At 44.2% G+C, this 7,605-nt stretch overlaps 1 pseudogene; it reads left to right on the forward strand.

Annotated features, from left to right (window-relative positions):
- The window catches only part of LOC132232640 (neurofilament light polypeptide-like), a 29,548-nt pseudogene extending 22,976 nt beyond the window's left edge, over positions 1-6,572 (forward strand).
- Positions 6,573-7,605: the final 1,033 nt, after the last annotated feature.

Consider the following 7,605-nt stretch of genomic DNA (forward strand, 5'->3'; position numbering starts at 1 on the left):
AGAGAGCTTTTGTGGAGCTTACATTTTAGTATGAGGGGACAAAAAATGAACAAGATAAATTAGAAAACACAGACTATGTTAATGAGAAGTGTTAAAGATAAAAATAAAGCAGGGAAGGGGGATATGAAAAGATTTAAAAATCGTTTCAGCTTTAGATAGGATGGCCAGGGATGGCCTCACTGGGAAGGTGGACAAAAGTATGAAGTGGTAGGGGTACAGGGGGGGCAGATCATAAGGTTTTTAGGCATTGTAAGGAATTTCTCTTTCCTGTGAGTGAATTGGGAAGTCAATTGGAGAGTTTTGAGCAGAAGAGTGAGGTGATCTGATAATATTTTGGAAGGACAAAGCAGCAGTAATGAGACCTCTCCTTGGTATATGGGGCAAGGACAGAAGCAGGGAGGTTACTGACGAGGCTATTGTCATCAAGCAGGAGACAGGCTGGTGGTAGCAGTAAAGCTGGTGAGAAATGGTCAGATTCTGGACATATTTTGATGACAATGCTCAATCTTAGTCTTCTCTGATGGACTTTTATGCTTTGACCAAAGTTGTTTTCATGAATGATATCATCTTTATCCTTGCTTCTCTAAATGAACTTTCTTTGTATTCTTTGTAGTAGAGTATTTTAAACAATCTCAGGTCTATGAGCGATCCTTGAAGTCTACCCTTGATAAACAAGAATATGAAGAATGGGGGGGGGGTGGGTGAGGATGAAGTGAAGGGGCAAAAAGGGAAAAAAGGACATGATTAAGGGTCTGGTTTATTCTAGATCTGGTTCTGGACACCTTACCTGTTCTATTAGTGAAGGAGAATAGAATGTCTTGCCAAAAGTGTTGCTTTGCTTTTCAGCCTATTTGATTTTATCTTGGAGAAAGAAATATAAATGTTTTCACAGACTCTATTGTAAGATGATGATTAGGCCAAGAGAGTGGGCCATGCCATTCACTGACTAATATTTGTTGAGTACCTACTAGTGCCAGGTACAGTTTAGATGTTGAGGACAGAGGGACAATAAGACACAGTAATAAGACACCTTTAAGATGTTTGCAGGCTTGTGGGTTCTACAGATGAGCACACAGACAAATTTAATACAGGGCAATGGGCACATGGGATGAGTATCTAGCTTAGCTTTATAGTATCAGAGAGGACTTCCTAGAGAAAAAGACCAAAAAGATGAGTAGGGATTATGTAAAAGTGACGAGGTAGGAAGATAGTGTTTCAGGTAAAGAGAACAGAATATGCAAAAGAGGGCAGATGAGAAAGATTCCAAGTACCTTAAGAGAAGGATGCTGGGAAGCTGTAAAAGATAAGACCAGATTATATAAGGAGGTCCTCAAAACCCACAGGACTTCCACAATATAAGACATCATCGTATTTCTGTCCTTTGGCCTATTTTGTTTGAACTGCTTGTGTTTTCCTATTTTGTATCAACAAAGGATTAGAAATGAATCAAGGATGAATCAGAGTTCACTATCACCACTGAAGGTTGATTACTGATCTTAACAAACTCTGCTTTTAACTTTGCCTACTTTAGTGTTTGCTTCTATTGTTTATTCTCTATGAGCATGTAAAAATATCACAGAAACAAAGGCCCTGCCACTGCAGCTTACAACTTGTAATAAATAACATGAAAACAAGACACTTATTATTGGCGAGTCTATTTTCTTTCTGGTCTTTTATCTCCATCCTTTTATTCTTATTTTATTGGAAGCACCTCTTTTGATGACCAGGGCAGGAACTGTGTCTCATGTGGGCCCTGGAAGCATACAGTGTCTGTTTAATAAATACTCAATAAAGGGATCTGGGTGAAGGAGAAATGCAAACTTGATCCACTGAAAAGTTTTTACCTGATAGAGGGATTCTTTACAACAACAACACTTTCTCTGTCCCCTCGCCCAGAAATGTTCCAGTGTGTGCAGAGTTGGCTTCAACCTGTCCTTCTAATCTACTCTCTTGCTACCCTGCAATGAGGGTAGAGGTTAAATTACTCACTTATTACTTAGGAGACTACATTTGGAATCGAGTTTAGAGATTATTTGGGTTATTTCTCACCCCACCCCCAAACCCATTGACTGATAAGGAAGCAGCCTTAGAGAGGTCAAGAACTTGCCCAAGGGCACATGTCCACTGCAGTTTAGACCTTAGACCAGAAACCAGGTCTTCTGATTTAGAGTTGAGGGTCTGTTTCCCTCACCTATTGACTCTTTGCAGAGGCAGAAATCAAAACAAATGAGGAAAATCAGCAATCTCAAGATCCTGTGGATTTCTGCCTGGCTAGTGTGGCTCAGTGGTTGAACAATGACTTATGAACCAAGAGGTCATGGTTTGATTTCCTGGTTGGTGGTAGGGCAGCTTGCAATTCTCTCTCATCATTGATGTTTCTCTCTCTCTCTCCCTCTCCCTTTCTCTCTCTGAAAAAAAAAATCCTGTGGGGTTTCATTTGACATGAGTACTCATTCAAAAACACTTAGGTAGTTGGGTGTTTTTATTAAAATATTGATCTCTAGACATTTATGCAAAGTTGTAATATACAGCAAATTGTATAAATACTAAGATTAATAAGGGATTTTGAAAATGTTTAATAAAGGAGAGCTCTGACTGTGCAACCCAGAGCAACAGGTGTCCACTCCACCCTGGCCCCTGGGATAGTCCTATTGGGGCTACCTAGAACAACCCAGAACACACCCCACTCAGGGCCCAGGACAGCATGGACTGTGCAACTCAGAGCAACCCACACATGATCCACTCCAAGCCCAAGGACTTGCTTCCAGGGCAAACTGGAGTAACCCAGTGTGCACCCCACTCTGGGCCACAGGAGAGCTCGACTATGTGACCCAGAGCAGCCCACACCCATTCCACCCCAGCTCCTGGGACAGTCCTGCCAGGGCTACCTGGAGCAACCCAGCATGCACCCCACTGTGGGCTATAGGAGAGCGCTGCCAGGGCAACCCAGGGCAATCTGGTGTGCCTACCCAGGAGCCACAGGACCATGCTACAAGTGCACTGCCTGTGGTACCTAGGGTGCCACTTTGATAGAGGGACCTAAGGTACCACCCTATCATGGGTGCTGGGGCTGCATAGCAAATTGCACGCCAGAGGGTTCTGGGTCCTCACAAGGAGTCTCACACCAGAGGAACTGTGCATGTGCTCCTGCCACCCCGAGCATCTGAAGTGGACAACTGAGGGACCAGATCCATGGGAAAAGGGGATACAACTCAGAACAGAGACAACAAAGGCATGAGACTCAATGTAGACCCATCTCTGGGCTAATGATTTCCAGACCATTGACTTAATAAGGTCTTCAACCTCTCAAACCTCAAGCAGAGTGCCCAGGGCCAGAAGGAGACATCAAAAATGGGGAGACAAAAAAACAACTCCAAGGAAAGAAAAGGAGGAATAGCCAGAAAAGGAAGTAAATGAAATGAAGGCAAGCAATATTTTAGATAAAGAATTCAGAGTAAGGGTCATAAAGTTCCTAAATCAGCTGGATGAGAAAATCAACAACATATGCAAGAATCAAGAGGAAATTAAGAATGATATAGCTACAATAAAAAACACAATGGAAAGTTTAAACGGTAGACTAGAAGAAGCCAAGGACTGAATCAGCGAGTTAGAAGACAGGGTAGAAAAAACACCCAATCTGAACAGCAATTGGAAAAAAAAATTAAAAAGCAGGAGGAGAGTTGAAGGTAGCTTTGGGACAACATGAAATGAAGCAACATCCGAATAATAGGGATGCCAGAAGGTCAAGAAGAGGAGTAAGGAATAGAAAACCTATTTGAAGAAATAATGACAGCAAACTTCTCTGACTTGGGGAAGAAAAAAGTCACATAAGCACAGAGAATCCCAAACCAGCTAGGGCTTAACCATTTTTAAATATACAGTTCACTAATATGGAGTACATTCACATTGTTGTGCAACTGATCTACAAAACTCTTTCTTGCAAAACTGAAACTCTCTACCCATTAAACAAGTCCTCATTCTCCTCCTATCTCCAGTCCCTGGCAACCACCATTCTACCTTCTCTCTCGATGAATTTGACTACTCTGGTTACCTCATGAAAGTGAAATTATATAGTATATGTCTTCTTGTGACTGAATTGTTTCATGTAGTGTAATGTCTTCATGGTTTAGTAGTATATATGTTGTAGCATGTCAGAATTGCCTTCGTTTTGAAGTCTGTGTAATAGTCTACTGTATGGATTATTGTTCATTCATCCATTGATGGGCACTTGGGTTGCTTCTACTTTTTGGCTATCACAAATAAAGCTGCTATGAACATGGATGTACAATTATCTCTCTGAGCTCATGCTTTACATTCTTCTGCATATGTACCCAGAAGTGAGATTGATAGATTATATAGAAATCCAGTTTTCTGAGGACACACCATACCATTTTCCATAGCTTTTTCTTACTCATGTTAATTTTACTTTTATCAAAGTAATGCATCCTATCTAATAAAAGGGTAATATGCAAATTAACCATCACTCTGTCACAAAGATGGCAGTACCCATAGCCACAAGATGGTGGCGCCCAGTCCCCTCAGGCCCGCCGAGTCCCCAGTCCTTTCAGCACGAACTGATTACTATGGCAAGTGGACCCAAAAGGTTTTCAGCAAGTGTGAGAACAAGCCTTGGTGGGATCTAGGGAGAGCCGGGGGGCTCAGGGCCACTGCCCCCTTGGAGTTCGGTTCTGAAGCCACAGGGACCCACTCCAGCGCAGGCTGGGAAGGAAGCGCTGCTACCGCTGGCCCAGCGCCAGGTCCCTGGTTAAGGAAGTGGGTCCAAGTTGCAGCCACGAGGCATGGCGGGGCTGTCTCACCCAGGACCATGGTGGCTGAGCTCTGGTGGGGTTGGGGAGTACCTCCAGGATCACTGTGCCCCCAGGATGCCTGCAGACACCCGTTGAGCAGGTATGGGTTGAACATTTTAATGAAAATGTGACAACTTCACCCCGCCTCACTGTGCCCTGGGCCCTGGGGAGGAGAGGGCAGCAGGATCAGGGGGTGCAGCCTCAGGACCCCATTAGGAGGCACCAGGGCTTGGGAGGGGCTGGGAGCAACCTGCAGAGGTGCTGAACCACCAGGACAGCGAGGGCCGGCTGCTGGAGGCACAAAGGTGCAGATGAGGTGGCTCCCGCCTGCTCTCGCCAGCACTGAACTTGAAAAGTGCATCGACAGCCTGATGAACGAAATCACCTTTCTAAGAAGGTGCAGGAAGAGGAGATCACTGAGCTGCAGGCACAGATCCAGTACACTCAGATCTCCGTAGAGATGGACGTCTTCTCCAAGCCCGACCTCTCCGCTGCGCTCAAGGACATCTGGCCCAGTACGAGAAGCTGGCTGCCAAGAACATGCAGAATGCTGAAGAATGATTCAAGAGCTGCTTCACCGTACTGACTGAGAGTGCTGCTAAGAACACCGACATCGATGCACGCCGCCAAGGATGAGGTGTCCGAGAGCCGCCGTATGCTCAAGGCCAAGACCCTGGAGATCAAAGCATGCCGGAGCATGAAGGAAGTGCAGGAAAAGCAGCTGCAAGAGCTGGAGGATAAGCAGAACGCCGACATTAGTGCTATGTAGGACACAATCAACAAATTAGAAAATGAGTTGCGAACAGCAGAGAGTGAATTGGCACGATATTTGGACCTCCTCAATGTGAAGATGGCTTTGGACATTGACATTGCAGCTTACGGGAAACTCTTGGAAGCTGACGAGCCCCGGCTCAGTTTCACCAGCGTGGGAAGCATAGCCAGCAGCTACTCCCAGAGTTCCCAGGTCGTTGGCCGATCTGCCTACGGTGGTTTACAGACCAGTTCCTACTTGATGTCCGCTCGCTCCTTCCCTTCTTAGTACACCAGCCACATCCAGGAGGAGCAGATCGAGGTGGAGGAGACCACTGAGGCTGCAAAAACCGAGGAAGCTAAGGATGAACCCCCCTCTGAAGGAGAAGCTGAAGAGGAGGAGAAGGAGAAGGCAGAGGCTGAGGAAGAGGAAGGAGAGGAAGAGGAAGAAGGTGCCAAGGAAGAATTTGAGGACGCAAAGGAGGAAGAAGGAGGTGAAGGTGATGGAGAAGATGCCCAGGAAGCTGAGGACGAGAAGAAAGAGGAAGGTGCTGGGGAGGAGCAAGCAACCAAGAAGGAAGATTGAGCCCCCCTTTCCTTAATTATTTCAGGAATAATCCTCCCGAAACCAGGCCAACCCCATCACCAACCAAGCAGTTGAGTTTCCGATACCATATGAATTAAGAAGTCAATATATGTAACAGTCTGAGGTGACTCAGGTTGTACATTAAATGTTGTGCTATGACTTTTCTCCTTATGCAAAGTATTTGTTTGCTTGCAGAGTGGCTTCCTGGCTTGCTGCCAGCCTGTGCATGGTCCACGCTTATGAGTTCAGGATCTATGGCAATGTGAATAATTCAGACGTTTACAATAAAAACACATGAATACATGAATCACTAATGTTAATGTTAAACTTCATGGAAAAAATAGTCCTTTGAATCTTTGGTGGTTAGAAATTAAAGACCTCAAATCATGTGCAATAAACAGTAAATGAAGTTACACTGAATGACAAAAAAAAAATACATGAGGGGTCAGGAAATGTTCAAAGAACTGGGGAACCATTCCCAAACCAGGAAGGGAAATCACAGGGTGTATAATATTGCTACGAATAAAGTATTTCCTACTACTTACAACATATACAATGTAATGTATTAGATGCCTTCCTATCACATGAAGTACTTATTCTCATAGAGTAATACTGGTAGATATGTTATAGTTATGATGGTATGTTATATCTTATCTATACTAATAAAAGGGTAATATGCTAATTAGACTGTGAGATCTTCTGGACGTCCTTCTGGACAAAGCCATGGTGGCAGGGCTGAGGCAGAGGCAGTTAGGGGTGATCAGACCAGGAAGGGAGGGCAGTTGGGGGTGAGCAGGCTGGCAGGCAGAGTGGTTAGGGGTGATCAAGCAGGCAGGCAGGTGAACAGTTAGGAGCCAGCGGTCTCGGATTGCGAGGGGGTTGTCTGACTGCCGGTTTAGGCCTGATCTCACAGTCAGACATCCCCTGAGGGGTCCCAGATTAGAGAGGGTGCAGGTTGGGCTGAGGGACACCCCCAGTGCATGAATTTCATGCACTGGACCACTAGTATGTGTGTGTGTGTGTGTGTGTGTGTGTGTGTGTGTGTGTGTATAATTAGATAGTACTAAAAGGATTTATTTATCTAAAGTAGTTATGTCACAAGTTTTGGTTAAATAATCAGTGTTTACATTATTATGACTTTTTAAAAATATTTTACATTGCTGAGCCACTATGAGGCAAACATAATATGATAGATTTTTTTCCTTACACTATTTTTTTTAGGTTGACTATAGCATTCTAGGACAATCAATGGAATTTAAAGTCAATAACTAAATGAGGAGGTCCCTTCTATGTTTCTTTTTTTAATTATTCCTGGAATTATTAATATCTCATTTTTATTGGCTCTGTCTCTGTGCCTATTGCTATATTTCCCCAATGCTTTAATATAGCTGTGAATGTCTACCACTAGTTTTTCCACATGCTCAAGCACAGCATTCATCCTGTCAGTTACACTATTTCCTT

Source organism: Myotis daubentonii, chromosome 1 (genome assembly GCF_963259705.1).
Source record: "Myotis daubentonii chromosome 1, mMyoDau2.1, whole genome shotgun sequence".
Classification (NCBI taxonomy): domain Eukaryota; kingdom Metazoa; phylum Chordata; class Mammalia; order Chiroptera; family Vespertilionidae; genus Myotis; species Myotis daubentonii.